This window comes from Sciurus vulgaris (genome assembly GCF_902686455.1).
Source record: "Sciurus vulgaris genome assembly, chromosome: 7".
NCBI classification, from domain to species: Eukaryota; Metazoa; Chordata; class Mammalia; order Rodentia; family Sciuridae; genus Sciurus; species Sciurus vulgaris.
This window is the reverse complement of record NC_136467.1, coordinates 138,111,318-138,127,099: the sequence shown is the minus strand read 5'-3', so window position 1 is coordinate 138,127,099 and position 15,782 is coordinate 138,111,318.

Sequence of the window (15,782 nt, the reverse complement as noted above, 5' to 3'; positions counted from 1 at the left end):
TATTGGCTTTCCACTCTGAGGCAGGCACGGTGGGAGCCCCTTCCACATTTATTATTTCACTTTATTCGTCATAATAGCTCTGCACGGTAGGTATATGTAATACTGATGTCAAATGGGGAACTGAGGCTCAGATGGAATCAGAAAGCTCGGTGATGTGAGATTGACAGAGACTTGTTCAGGATCACAAGTCAAGAAATGAGATCGAGATGGATCCTAAAAATCCAGACCATTCTTGAGACCCTCTGCTGTCTTGCTGTGTGCTCAACACAGGTAACTGGGCCCCCTGTGATTGGGGATGGGTTTGGGCTCATGGAAGGATGTTCCACACTGGGGAGCAGAGCAGGGAGGGAGTTCCAGGCAAATTTGTCCTTAAAGCAACAGCCAGATTTCTTCATATAGTTCAAAGGCAGATCCCTCTAAACACTCAAGCTAATCTCAGATATTGGGGAAGAAAGTCAAAGATTTAGAATTAAAAAAAAAAAAAAAAAAAGCAAAACCCCAGACCATTGGAATGAGTGGAATCTGTTATGAATTATAATTGGGTCTTCCTCGTGTGGCAGAAAGTCCTCAACAATGCCCATTTCCTTTCTGAAATTTATTTTATTATGATCACAATGATAAAAAGAAAGGAAGGGGAAATAAAAAGGAGTCAACATGTGTGGGAAGTCTGGTACTGAGACACACAAGCATGGTGGAGAGGTGCCTTGCTCCTAGAAATTAAATTGCTGGATAGATGTGGACGTGGAAATCTGGATTTCCAACCAAATTTGAGCTCCATGCTCATACTTCATTCTTCCTTCTGGAGTCCCTCTGGGGAGGAACCACAGGCAAATGGCTTCAGCATGCACCAAAGCAAGTGCTTTCTTTGACCCTGCACCTGCACCCACCACAGAAACGAAGACATCACCCGTATTCTCTACTTTGGTTGGAGGTATCAGCATCCAATCAGCCTCTCAAAGCAGACATTTGGGATTTGTCCGAGACCGTCCCTCTTCCTTATCCCTCAGGCCACACTGCTGCTCAAGTCTCCTCTTACTACCTTGGAATATTTAGTCTCATGTATAAGCCCCTTAACTTGTCTCCCTAACTGCACACTCACTCTCCTTTACTGATCGTGGGTTCCAGAGGAATCTTTCTAAAACCCAAACTTGACCTTGATACTCCCCTACCCCTACATTTTTTTTTTTTTTTTTTTTTTTTTTTTTTTTTGCGATGCTGGGGATCGAGCTCAGGGCCTTGTGTTTGCGAGACAAGCACTCTACCAGCTGAGCTATCTCCCCAGCCCGCTCCCCTACCATCTGTAAGCGCCACCCAGCACAAATGATTCCAAGGCCCACGCTCCTTAGCATGGTAAGGAAACCCTCGTGATCCCCAAAGATGACTGAATCGTTCCTGCCTGCTAAGTATGTCCTGCCTCGTCAATAAAGCACATCGTGGCAGTTGCTTCTACATATCAACTCGTTTAGGTCATGTGTACTCATTTTCCAAGGCTGCCAAACCACATACCCATAGAGCTGGGTGGCTTAAGCAACCAAAATCTGTGTCCCACAGTTCTGGAGGTGGGAAGCCCAAGATGGAGGTTCCGCAGGCCCAGCTCCTCCTGAGGCCTCTCTCCCTGGCTTGCCGCCTTCTTGTCTCTTCACATAGTGGTCCACATGCTCCCTTGATGTCTCTCTGGGGTCCTCTCCTTAAAGGACACTGGTCAGACTGGATTAGGGCCCACTCTGACAGTCTCATTGGAATGTAGCCACATCTTTAAGACCTCGTCTCCAAATATAGTCACATCCAGAACTGTCAGTGGGGAAGCGGGTGACAAATTTCAGTCTACAACCGCCATAGTACCCAGCTTTGTTTTATTGTACCAAACACCAGACTAGATGTTGTTGTGAAACCATTTTTCAGATAAGATTCACTTTCAAATCAGTAAATTTTGAGTAAAACTGAAGACCCTCTATAATATGGATGGGCCTCACCAATCAGTGGAAGGCCTTCTCAGACACGCCGGAGGTCCCCAAGGAGGACAGGATTCTACCTCCAGACTTGAGCTACAGCACCAACGCTTCCTGGAACACTGCCTTGAGTGTGCAGATTTTGAACTTGCCAGCTTCACAATTCCATAAGCTAATTCCTTAAAACAAATACCTCTTTACACACACACACACACACACACACACACACACACAAACACACACACACCTTCCCTGTTTAAAGACACTTCTTAAAGTTGAACATGAACATCCCATTTGGCCATGACTTAGTCACATCTAGTTGTGAGGGAATAAATAGTCTTTATTCCAGAAACTGTGTGCTCAGAAAAAAAAAAAAAAAAATCAAGAGGTTTTTCTCTGAGAGCAGAAAGGGAACTGCAGACGGCCCTGCACCACGGTACAGCTTTTGCTAACAAGTACCAAATGATGGGCACAGACAGGAAAATTTTAGAAGTCAAGGGGAGATTAATGTGAGCTGGGGACGGAGAGCAGGCTCCACGGTGCAAAGGGGCCCAGGGCTGGCCCTGAAGGAAGGGCTAATACGCTTCCACAGCCTCGCCCCAGGGTGCGCATAAATACCGCTGCGATGACCGTGGCATCTAGGATCGCACCGCGACAGGCTGGGGGCAGCAGCTGCAAAGCCAACGCTGGCTTGACCAACAGGCGATCAGAGCCCAGGGCCAAGGGCATCCGCCCCGCTGCACCGCCCGGGTGCTCACCCGAGCCAGGAGCTCGCGCCCATCCCCGGTCGGATCCGCAGCCATCTCCTCAGGGCAGAGCAGCCAATGGGCGGCCTCGCTGATGCTGTAATGCTCCGGCTCGGCGTCTCATTGGCTAGTTCTCGCTCGGGGCTGCAACTATTTATTAGGGGTTTTTTTGTTTGTTGGTTTGGTTTGAGTTTTGTTGTTGTTGTTTTGTTTTTTGTTTTTTTTTGTTTTTTTTTTTTGTTGTTTCCTTTTTTAAATCTCATATAGGCATAAGAAAAATCCAGAGGAGCAGGGAGGAATGCCTGGGTTCAGATGAGCAGGAGAATGCGCCTCTGAAGCGCAGCCGTCCTGCCAGAAAGCCTCTCTGGGAGGACAGAAGAGGGGACGTCCCAAGAGCCGCGTGCAGAGGCCAGCCCCTCCCACCAGGCACCTGCTAAACTTTGGAGTCATCAAAAGAAGTTCCAGCCCCGCTGTTTTCACAGTTTTACAGTTCACATCTCCGTATTGCAGGGTCGTTCTGAGCCTTTAACAAGCCAGAGTACTGTTAAGTGACAAAAGGAAGAGATAAATTTGTAAGGAACTAGCATTTCCCAAATTTGACTGATCTCAGACTCTTTCATTCTTAGAGCGTCTCATGGGTCCAGCATTCCACAGGATACGCTCTAGAGAATGCCCCTGTGCAGGATGGATGTGACCCTGGAGTCCTGGGCTCGTCAGTAACGCTTAAAAGGCTTCCTTACTCTGACTGATCCCTTTCTCAAACACCCCGCCTGGTTCTGTTTAGTTTGGAGCAGTGTGTCAACAACAAGCTGCCCCTTGTCATCCTCGGCCATGGCTGAGAATTAAATGAATGCCCCAGCGCCAGGGGGGAGACTCAGGAAGCCTGGCTGGTGCATGCCCTGGCCCAAACCCACCCCTGGGCTTCATGCTGCAGCTCCCTAGTTCGGCTCGATGCCAAAAAGGGAGCTTTGAGCAGGTGAGGGCCACATGTCAGAGGCCAGCCAGACGTTCAGTCCCAAGCAGGGTTGTTGAGTGGCATGGGGGGGGGGGGGGACTGGTGGTACAGCAAGTTTCCTTACAGTGTGGCCAGGGCTGAAATGGTCAAAGCCTGGGGGACGAGATGGAGCAGAGATGAGGTAACAGGGGGTGAGAGAGAGAAAGTGCACAAGCAGTTTGGTGCAGTCCCCAGTGCCCTGGGAATCAGGAGCTTTGCATCCTGGCCCCAGTTCCCCTCACTACTCCCTAGGTGACCTTGGGCCAATCACGTCTGTTCCAGCCCAGTTCTCTTACCTATAAAGCAGGGGGGTAGCTGTGCTCTCTGACTCTCCCTCCTCCTCAAGCGTGATAGCACATTCTTTTCTGCAGCTGCGCCACTCTGGAGAGGAACGGGCAGATGGGTGCAGATGGCATGGTCATGCTGATGGGTAGGGTGGGGGCGCTGGCACCTGGGGATGACTCAAAAGTGACACAGCATGAAGCCTCTCCTTCCACCTCCGGCCTGCCGAGCCCCCCGCCCCAGCACCCAGCTACTAATGTGAGGCTCTCCGGTGCCTGCCTCGTAACAGCCCTGCCGCAGCTTCCGCAGGCCCTGCCTTCTCTTCTGGCACAGAGTTCAGGGAGAAAGGAGTTCCCTCCTCTGGGGAAGGTGAAGTCAGGCCACAGAGCCAGCCTGGGAGACGACAGAGCTGCCACTGCCTCCGGAACAGGGGCCTTGCACAGGAAACCCTGCTGGTTCCTTCACCCCACAGAATATAAACGGAAGCGTGAGGGCCTTTGCTTCCCATTGCATAGTGTGCCTTCTCCTGCAGCTGTTTTCCAAACGTGTTTAGCTAAGAATCCTGTCTTTCAATGCAATCTGGGGTGGAAGCAAAACCAATACATTATTCAACATTTCTTGAAATAAACATGTGTCAAAGTGCAATATTCAGGTCTAGGTACTTTGGTGGTCCAGACAGACCTGACCTCTGCTTCATAGATCTTGGTTTAGTAGGCAAGGCTGACCACAAACAAGTAAATATTTAATGAACTCTTGTGATCAGAGCAATGAAGGAGAAAAACAGGAGGATGGCTTTTAGTTTGCATCGTCAGGAAGGATTTCCTGGTCAGAAAAGACTGCTCCTGCCTCTAAATGGGAGCTGTCAGTGGAAAAACTGGGGACAGGGCCAAGTCAGAGCCCTGGACAGCTGGCAACACCCAGGATGAACAGGCGTCCTCCACAGGCAGATGGGACAAGGAGCACCCTGGGTGGTGGCATCAACTGACATTCCCCATGATGTTAAATCGAAGCAACAGCTTCCGCCCCTGCCCCAAGAGGCTTGCTGAAACCCAGCTGTAATCTCACAACAGAGAAAATAGAGATTTGCTCACAATCTAAGTCCACCAAACATTTGAAGAAGATGCTCCACCCCAAAGAGGACATCAACCAACTCAACGAGAAAGAACTTGTGACTGAGAAAACTGAGCTAATAGTCTAATCAGAGCACACATTTAAAATCCGTATATTTAATATCTTGTAAGGATAAGGAACCATATGCACATATCAAATGATCAAAGACAGTTATGAATCAAAAGCTAGTCATTGTGAGAGATCTTAGAAGTGAATAAAGAATTATTCAAAAGTCATTCTGACGCTGGAGTTAAGGCCCAGTGGTAGAGCCCTTGCCTGGCATGTGTGAGGCCCTGGGTCCGATACTCAGCACCACATATAAATAAATAAAAGATCCATTGACAACTAAATGTATATATATTTATATATTTTTAAAAAGTCATTCTGGCCACAGTGTGGAGGATGAATTATGAAAAGGCAAGGTACATGTCATCCAGGAAGGAGAGGATTGTGGTGTTGTCCAGGATAGAAGTAGAGGAAAGGAAGGGAGTAAAACAGATCTGGAATGCAGTCTGCAGGACTGGCCAGAGACTGAGGGAGAGGGAGGACTCCGTGACAGCAGAACGCAGGAGCTGGGAGGTAGCACTGCCCTACCCCAGCATAGAGCACTGGGCCTCTTTACCCTTCATGTCAGCAAAATGAGGTGGCCCTGGTCATCGGACTGCCTTGGAGGCTTCTCCTCTGTGGCCTTCCCAGACAGTTCCCCAGAGACACGACAGCCCCAGAGAGCCAAGTCCAGCATTGAATGTGGCCACGGTGTGTGTCACCCCCGAAGTCCTGGCTGTTGAGAGAGGAAAGCAGGCTGGCTGCTCCAGAAAGCAGACTCTGAGGTGAGATTGTGTGCGTGTGCACATGCAGTGCTGGTTAAAAAGTGGACACCTGTGTAAGGGGCAAGGGTCAGGAGAAGATAAGTTCAGCCCAGGACTGCCTTGGTCAGCCCTTGAGGCTGGGGCTGAGGAGGTCAGATGGCTCTTAGGGCTGTTCCAGGTTGGGTTGGGATGACCACGTCCTCGTGCATATGCATGGCTCAGTCATTAGATCTGAGCCCCTGGGAAGGGGACCTCTCTGAAGCCCACACAGTGGGCTGGTGGCACTTTCTGCTGCTGGGACAACGCGTCCTTATAATTGACAGAGGATCTGGGAGGCACCCACGGGGCTTACCACAGTGGCTCAGGCCGCAGAATACCCCCACCCCACCAGGTGGCTGGCAGTTCAGCCTGGTGCTCACTTTGTTCTTCCTTGTATGAATCTACGCTGACATCATTACTGGACTGACCTCCCATCTTTGGGATAAATCAGAAGTTCCCTACCAGACAGGCCAGACCGAAACCAGAGACCATACATTGGGATGGAAAAGAAAGGATGACTTACTACATGGTCAACATACAGCTGAAAAGTACCTTACATGTGGCAGACTGTGTAATCCCAGCAAGCATCTCTGGAAGTTCAAATTCTGCAATCCAAAGTCTATGAGCTCACAGTGTAAATATCCTGTTGAGGAAAGCAAGTCCAGCTCAGTGGATAGATAAGATCCTCTCAGCTGATTTACATTCAGTCGTCAGATGACCTGGCTGGCTGTGGGCTGAGCCCAGCTTTTTGGAACCCTGTGAAGCCCAGATGTGGGCTGATGAGCTGCCAAGGGGTATCTGAGCCCTCAGGGACTCCACAGCCTGCCTTTGTGAACTGGTGATCTACACATGGAACCACTGAGGTGGGGCGGATAATGATATATACCCTAAGACCCCCCCCTCAGCTGTTTAGTTCAATAGGAACTGGGATCTGCAAAATTCTGACTCTTCAATTTATGACCTGTCTTAGGTTGGCACCCCCAAAGCTGACCCTGAGATGAGAAATCGATTTATTGTCCCCTAAAGGGAAGTAAGGAAGTGGGACAGAATGAAGAAGGAAGCCCAACAGGGATGTGGAGTCAAGCGAGGCCTCGTGCTTGCAGGGCAACTTCCCCAGGGAAGTCTAGAGATCAACAGACCTTCACCCGCTAGCTCAGAGCTATTATGGCTTCAATATGATTTGACATGAATATGATTCTTTGTCCCCCAAGGGATTGTGTATCAAGGGTTTGGTTCTCAATGTGGCAATGTTGGGAGGTGAGACCATTGAGAGGTAGCAACCAATGGAAAGTCAACGGAAGCTGTGCCCCCAGAAGAAATTGTGGCACCTCAAGCTCTCTGACTTCCTGTCTGGCCATGTGATCTTCCTCCTCTCAGGTACTCCTGCTATCTTCCATGAAGTTCGTGTCTCACCAGATCCAAGCTGATTCTAGTGCTATGCCCTTCAATCTCCAGAACTATGAGCCAAACAAGCCTCTTTTCTTTATAAAGTTGTCTTGCTTCCAGTATTTCATTACAGTTACAAAAAATAGACTAACACAAGGGCTGTCTCAGAGGAACATACATTTCCAGGTACTTCTCACTCTCTGCGCGCAGGCAAAGGAGCTTCCATCCCTCTATCAAACAGGCATGTGTTCTGGATACTGGGAATGAAAGCAAACCGGGAACTGAGGAGGCGAAAACAAGAAAGGAACCCAAGGAGATCAAGTAGAGCATCTGCTATAAGTTCCTTATTTTCTGAACCAGTATCTGCTGTTGACAGAGATTGTGAAGAAGACAGAAGTCACCAGACTTCACCCCTCTCCTTAGAAATGGACAGTTATCTATTCCCTCAGCACCTCAAACCAGCATGTAAGGTTCATTATTTCCTGAAAATAGCTTCCTGGGATTAAGACAGTGAGCACGAATGAACTGTTAGTGGCTTTACAGACATCTGGAGAGTGACTGTCCTTCAACGTACATATTAATAATGATAATGGCAATAAAATAATAATGATAATAATAATGAAGCAGAGGCTAACTTGATGCTCATTAATCTCTAAACAGCAAAGTTGTCTATTCTGGCAACTTGATAGGTCCTAGTTCTCAATAACATAGGGGTCCCAAGCCAAGTTAAGGCAGTCATGACTTTCCTGCAGAAACCTTAGGGACCACATATTGAAGACAATGGTACCACAAGGCAAAAGGATGGGATCCTTGAATCCTTTAGTCACAGAGAGTGTTGCCTGGTGATCAGAATCATCTACTGGACTGTTAGTGAGAAACAGCTTTTTCCTAAGCTGCTGAGATTTTAAAGTCATTAAGAGTTTGCTTGCTCTAATGCAATTAGTAATACTAACCACAGCAGCAATGGCTTGTTGCATATTCTCATTCTATAGGTAAGGAAATTGATGCTCAAGATGGTTGCAAAGCTGGAAGAGGGGGTAGATCCGGGATTCAAGATCTACTTTTTAATCCCTATGCTGTGCTCATTGGTCAGAGGGGAGAATATGGAAAGGCTGGGTCTCTTGGGTGGGGCATCAAGTGGGAAGGAAGGACACAGAAAGGAAAGGCTCCACACACCAGGAACCAAGCTTAGGCCCTCCATGATTTCTCTAAGGGCTCCCCTACCCGCCTGCATATGGTCTGCTCCCCAGTATTCTCACTGTAATAAAACGGATTCTTATTACATTTTACTCATTTGTCTGGTGTGATTCTATCATCTGCTTGCTAACAAGGAGAAGAAATGAGATGACCCAAGGGGCAATCTCCAAGTCCCCAAGGCTGTGTCCCTCAAGTCCAAGGAGAGAAAGCAAAGAACCCTTGTTTAGCGGAGATCATCTACCCATTTTCTTATAAATACAACTCCAATTTTATTCATCCTTGTCCAAGTTTTCAAGCCCTTCAGGGAAGGCTAGTCTGCTCTCCTACCCAGGGATGGAAATTCATATTGTAAGCCAAATGTGATGGAATGATTTCCCCTGCCAAATGATTGGTTTTAGGCAAGGGCGTGGAATGCAATTCAGGTTAATGTAACTAAAAGAAATCTGCATATGGGGCTTCTGGGAATATTTTCCTTGCTAAAAACAATGACAAAATAAGATGAAGAACATTTGCTTTTCTGCCTTTGTTATTGGGAGTCTGTGTGTCATTCCTAAAGCCAAAGCAGTTATCTTGGGTCCATCGGGAGAACAGCCTGTGAGGATAAGCCAAAACATTTAGGATAGCAGAGTAGAAAGACGGAAGTAAGCTGGATCTTTGAGATGCTGGGGAAGAGGTGAATTAATCCATCCAGAATTAATTAATCCAGGAACTCTCTGGATTTCTTATTATGTGAGACAACAAACCACCTAACTGTTCCAATCATGATGACTTAAGTTTTTTGTTTTTTTTTTTTTACTTGCAGCCAAATGCATCCCACCAGATCCAACTGCTATTTTGTCACATGCTATTTGAAAAGAGCAGATAAAAACTTTCTAACTCCCCCAACCTCTTCTGTGTGGCTCACGACTTTCCACATAGACTTTTAGTTCACACCCCCAATACACACTCTTTCCCTTCCTCCCCCATGCCTCCTCTCATCTTAGCCCTCCTTCCGGTTAGAGAGTCCCCACTGAGCCTCAGCAAAGCAGGTTCTCCTGTTCACCTCACCCCGCGTGGCCCAGCTGCCTCTCGTATGGAGCCAGCAGGAACAAGATGCTGAAGTCCATGAGCCCTGACAGAGCTTTGTAAAGGGATGGCAAATGTTTCCTTGGGTTTCCACAAATGAGGAAGAGAAAAGAAAAGCTTGTTTCTATTAACAGTGATTAGTTCACACAAGGGCACATCGTACATCTTTTTAATTAACTTTCATCGAGTCCCTGTTCTCAATGAGAAACAAAAAGTGTTGGTAAAGCCATGGACTCCTAGGTAGAACAGCATGGGGCATTTAAACAGATGGAAAATGGGAAATCTTTTCCTTCTACCCTGAAGGGTTTTGTAATTCCAAACTTCTCTCGAGCATATCTCCTTTGCAGATGATAGGAAGAAATAGACTCAAAGGCATGAACTCCTTCAGGAAGTTTCCCAAGACTCCCCATCCCTGTCTGTGCCCTCCCCAGCCATTGGTTAGGTCCCTCTTCTCTGTTAACACTAAACCTTTCTCACAACCATTATATTATCTTGAATTTAACTATTTGCTTTTCTGTTTCTACAACAGTAATGTGAATTTCTTGAATGAAAACCCATGTCTTATTCATCTCCTTATCTTCTGGCATTTTACCGAGCATACAGTGAATACTCAGTATAAATTTATAGAATTAATGGAAGTCAAGAAAACTTTTTCCTGTGTTTCATTTTAATTTCACTTAGGATAAATATGTCTGTATGGTCACATTCAGCTGTGTAAAATGATAATCAAGAGGGAAATGCCCTATTATAGCATTACTGAAGGACACAGGGTCTGCCTCCGTGCTGTGTGTGGCAGGGTAACTGAAGAAAGACAGCAGGTGGCTGAACCCGTCTCTGATGTGTGGACATAGGAGGCGTCCTTGCGCTTCATGCCTAGGGTAGCTCTGAGCAGCAGAGTCCTGAAGAACACCCAGTGGCACACCTGCATCCATCTGGGGAGCTGCCAGAGATGCTTTTGTTCCAAGTTTTGACTTTTCAGCTTGTCCCCAAATTAAGGAAAACCTTTTCTTTTTCTTAGCTGAGTGGACACCGGTTGTGCAGATACTTGCCCATTTTCCTCCTAAGTAGGTCCCCACCACTCGTTGGTCATTTCTTGACCAGCCCCTTGCAGATGAAGTTTCATGCCATTAGTCCTCGTCGAGCTCATCCACGTGCCCAGCGATGGAACGAGCCCAAGTGCCACCCACGAGCTCCCCCGACTGCCCCATCCAGGACTTCCTCAAGGACCCTCAGCCACTTGATTCGTCCTTGTTCCAGCCCCCACATGCTCACCCCCACTTGCTGGCCTGAACAGAGAGGAAGCACCACAGGAGGAAAGTTGCTGGGTGAATAGCCCATGCTCAGTTCACCTCACTGTTGGACTCTGTACATATTCAGTGGCCTCCTCCTAAGGCAGGAGGAGGTTGCTGACCCAGATTTCTAAGAGTAGACTCAACATTGTTCATACCACAAAAGGGTTTCCCATTTTCAAAGAAATCATCCTTCCAGAACTCTTATAAATCTGCAAGACAGATGAAAAATGGACCAACTCTTTGAACAGCTGTGTCCTTTAACAGCTGGGAGGCATAGAGATATATGCTTAAGTACATCAGACACCAAGCAAATGCAAGTTAAGACTATAATCTAAAACTAATACGTTCCGAACAGAATTGTGAAAATGGAAAACCCAGAAAATAATGTTGATGAGCATGTGGAGTAACTGGAACTCTCAAACCTGCTGGTAAGAAGCAGAAGTGGTACAACCACCACGTAAATCTGTGTGACAGCAACTGTAAAACTCAGTGTGCACATGACCTCTGACTCAAGGATTCCGCCCCAGGTATCTACCCCCCACCCCATACTCATACAGAGCAGCACTGTTGTAGAATAAAACTGGTAATTTTACAAACAATTGATGGTGGAATGAAAGTAAATACATTATAGTATATTTGGATGATGGAATATTCTACAGTGATAAACATAAATCTACAATGACACGCTCAACATGGATGAAATTTACAAACATAATGTCAAGCAAAAGAAGGTCAACACAGAGAAGAAACTATGTGAATTCCTCTAAACAAACTGAACTCTGGCAAAATTAATCTATGTTCATAGAAGCCAGGAGAATAGCTATCCTAAGGGTGTAAATAAGTAGGGGTTTTAGAGTTTTGATAATGTTCCATTGTTAAATCTGGGTGCCAGTTACACAGGTGTGTTCAGTTTGTGACATGGGTACTTTTCAGTATGAGTATTGCATTTCTTTTTCAATATGAATTAGTAAATTTATTTTTTATTTTTTATTAACACATATCAATTGTACATAATAATAAGATTCAGTGTGATATTTCTGTGCATTCATACAACACACACTGATCATATCCAACCACTCTTCTTCCACCCTCATCTCCCACCTACCCCCAACCCCCAGCACCCCTCCTAGTCCCTAGTTTTAGGTCAACTTTTCTTAGTTTCCACATAGGAGAGTGCAGTACTTTTCTTTCTGTATCTAGCTTATTTCACTTAGCATCATGTTCTCCAGTGCAATCCATTTTTCTGCAAATGACAGGATTGCATTCTTCTTTGTGGCTGAAAGCTGCTTCATTGTGTGAATAGACCACATTTTCTTTTTTTTTTTTTAATATTTTTGTAGTTGTTGGTGGACCTTCATTTTATTTATTTATATGTGGTGCTGAGAATCGAACCCAGTGCCTCACACATACTAGGCAAGTGTTTTACCACTGAGCCACAACCCCAGCCCTAGACCACATTTTCTTTATCCATTCATCTGTTGACAGGCACCTAGGCCAACTCCATGTATCAGCTATTATGAATAATGCTGCAATAAACACGGGTTTGCAGGTATCTCCTTTGTATGCTGATTTTATTTCCTTTGGAATCAGTCATTTTTCTATACACCAGTAACAAATTTCCTGAGAAAAATCGTGAAAGCAATACCTTTCACAATAGGTATAAAAAAATAAATAAAATAAAATGTCTAGATATAAACAACCTAACGAAGTGAAAAGACCTCTACAATGAGAGGAATTGAAAAAGACACTAAAAGATGGAAAGACCTCCTATGTTCATGGAGAGAGAACTAAGATTGTGAAAATGACCACACTACCAAAGTGATCAACAGATTCAGAGAATACCAATGACATTCTCCACAGAACTAGGAAAAAATCCCAAAATTGATGTGTATTTTTCAATAAAAAGATTTTTAAGAGTATGATCAAATTTTCAAAACTTCTTATGCCACATGGAACTTCCTAGAAACATTTTTGCTGTCTCAAGTGAAACACATCACCCATGTTCAAGTGGATGAAGTGTTTTCCCTCACTTTATCTTTACTAATTGACTAATTCTGCAAGGATTCCAGGAGCAACTTCTGCATGCATGTCATTGGATCCTGAATTTTTGAGCGCTATTTTTAATTGTTACAGGTCCATGCCATCAAACAGAGGCCAAGAAGACAGGACTGGTCTTACCTTCTCCCACCTCTGACCCCACCCCTTCCTCGATGCACAGATGACTAAAGTGTTCTTCAGAGGAACACGGTGCTAGGCTGGGAAGAATTTCTTTTTTTTTTTTTTTTTTCTCAGCTAGTCGTGGCACAAGTTCTAAGACGAGATCCTGCCTGGTCCTTTATAAAGAAAGCATGAATCATGTGCCAGGCACACATGGGAATCATCTCAGTTCACCCACACATGAGGTGCCCACACTACAGAGGAGCAGAGGCATCACCTCGGAGTCCACGGCCCTGGGAAGACCTTGGGAAGAGATGAGCTGGCCCCGGGATCCAGCCCTCCTCCGCTGGCATAGCGTCCGTGTTCTCCAGAGAAGCCTCCCTTGGTGGATTTTGTTTTCCTGGGTGGCTGCCTCCCTTCTGCAGGTAACTGCCTGGAGTGCTCCTGCACCTGGCCAGTCACCACTGGGAAGATCTAGGGTCCCCTCCTCAACCCCAGTCCTAGGGACAATCAATGAGGACTGGCTTCCTTGTGGTGCTAGCTTTCTCCAGATCCCATCAGAGATCCCGGGCCCCAGACAGCCTTCAGATGCTGAGCCTGCCTGCATCCTCTCCGTCAGGAGAGACAGGGAGCCCTAGAGATTTGCTGGCTTTTCTGTGCCAGATGTGACCTGCTCAGTACCTGGGAGGTCTGCTTGGGATGCACTGCAGACCTGGTTAAAGATGGTGGCCAGCCTCCCCAATCCCCCCAGGCAGTTTGACTGTGGGCTTCCCATCACAGCCAGGCTGGTTGGCACTCTCCGTCCACATTGATCACGGCAGCTTAGCACTGCAGATGTGCAGCTGCTGTGTATTATTCTGGGCAATGCGCAGTGCTACCAGGTGACGTGATTACAGCTCAGCTAGACCCCAGCTTAACTAGGCCTGCTCATCACCAGAGCCAGGCATATAAAACTGGACCTGTCTTCAGTGTCCCGTGTTGTCATAGAAATCAGGAAGGGCCACCTCACAGATAGTCTCTAAACTGGCACCTTGTGGGTGAGTGTGAGCCCCATGAGTCACTGTGCCTGGGGTCCAACTCTCAGGGATGGCAATCTACACTGCACACTCCTGTGGCCCTGGGGAACAGAAGCAGCTGCAGGCTCCCAGCAGGGGCCAGAGCTTCGGTTTGGCCAGGGCCTTCCAGGTCATCTGGGGCTCGTTCACCAATGAGGAAATAAGCCCTGAGAAGTGGAACTGGTATGAACACACACACACACACACACACACACACACACACTCTTCAGGCCTGCTTCTTTAGACTTAAAGGACTCCAAGCCATGGAGGGTTTCCAGCTACAGTTTCAGAAGTAGTCTAGGTCTTGCTCCCAGTAGGGGTGGGGGCTAGAGAGATCTGCGGAGGGACCTGCCAGGGACAGTCACTCTGTCAAAGACAGCATGTGCTCAGGTTGCTTGCAGGAAAGTAGAGCAGAAACCAGCTTCCTTTTGGGCCCCAGCGGGGTAGAAGTGAGGGGCCACCTTTACAGCAACGTGCTGCAGAGCTCCGCCCTCAGCCGTCCCTTCCCGGGGAGCAGCAGCCATCGCTGGACCCCAGCAGCAGCGATGCTGAGATCATTTCCGCCTCAGTCTCCGTCTGGAAGCTCCGCAGGTTGAAGAAAGATGCGTAAAGGTGAGTGTCAGCTCTGTGAGCACCACAGCACAGCATCTGCGGTCACCTCTAGTCTGCATTCAAAGCAGCGGAGCAGGGCCTCATGCTGGCCGCAGGCGCCATTGCTAGCTGGCCAGTCGGGCTCTCCTCCACCCCAGGCAGGCCCACGCTCTCGCTCTGTTTTCTAGACTCTTTACTCTGAAGGTTCTCTTCAGACGGAACTGGGCTTCTCTTCAACCACAGTGCCCAGCTGGGCCTGACGCCAAGGGCGGGTGTTTTATGAAGCTGTGGAGGGACAGAGGGCTTAGGGGTCCCAGGGAAGGTCCTCCGGCTGAAATGCTCAGTATGTCTCCGTTTGTCCTTCAGTGACCTTGTCCCCTCCTGCATCGCTCTGCAGGGCTGGGGCCCTCTCCTGCCTGGAGACTCCTTACCAGTATCCAAGCCCCAAAGTTAGGACCCTGCCGTAGGCCTCCATTTTCCCCTCACTCCCTGCCCATCCTAATTTCCTAGGTGTGTCCCCTCTTGGGGACCTGTGAGGTTTAACTGGCTGGACGTTGGACCAGTGTGCATATCTGACCACAGTAGGTGGTAGCTTCCAGGGCGCCCATTCCCAGATCAGGATCAGAAGCCTCCATCAGAGTCCCCAGCCCTGACCAGGCCGCTAGCCTCCAGGCCTGTGCTTCCACAGCGGAAGCTCCAGATCTTTTTAAGCAAGAAGGATAGCGCCCCCAGCCCACACGGACAGCACGTGGCTTTTATAAGGAAATGCTCTTACTGTGTTTGTGATGAAGAGTCCAGGGTGCCAAACTGGACAGCACGGACCTGGGTCCCTGCCAGGCACCACCCTCAGGGCCACCTCCTTATCCTCATCTGCATTATGGGGACAATCAGATGTCAGAGGAGGATGGGTCCTTGGCAGGATGTGTTCTCCACCTGGATGGGCCCTCCTGACCAGCACGGTGAGTGGCCCCTTAGTGCTCAAGTGCTGCACATCACCTGAGAGCCACTTGGCCACCAGGCATGCCGAAGAGCCTCAAGCTCCCAGTCCTCCACCTTTCTGCAGCTGCGCTGTGCTGATTTCAGGTTGCTCTGGATTTTTCTTCTCTCTCC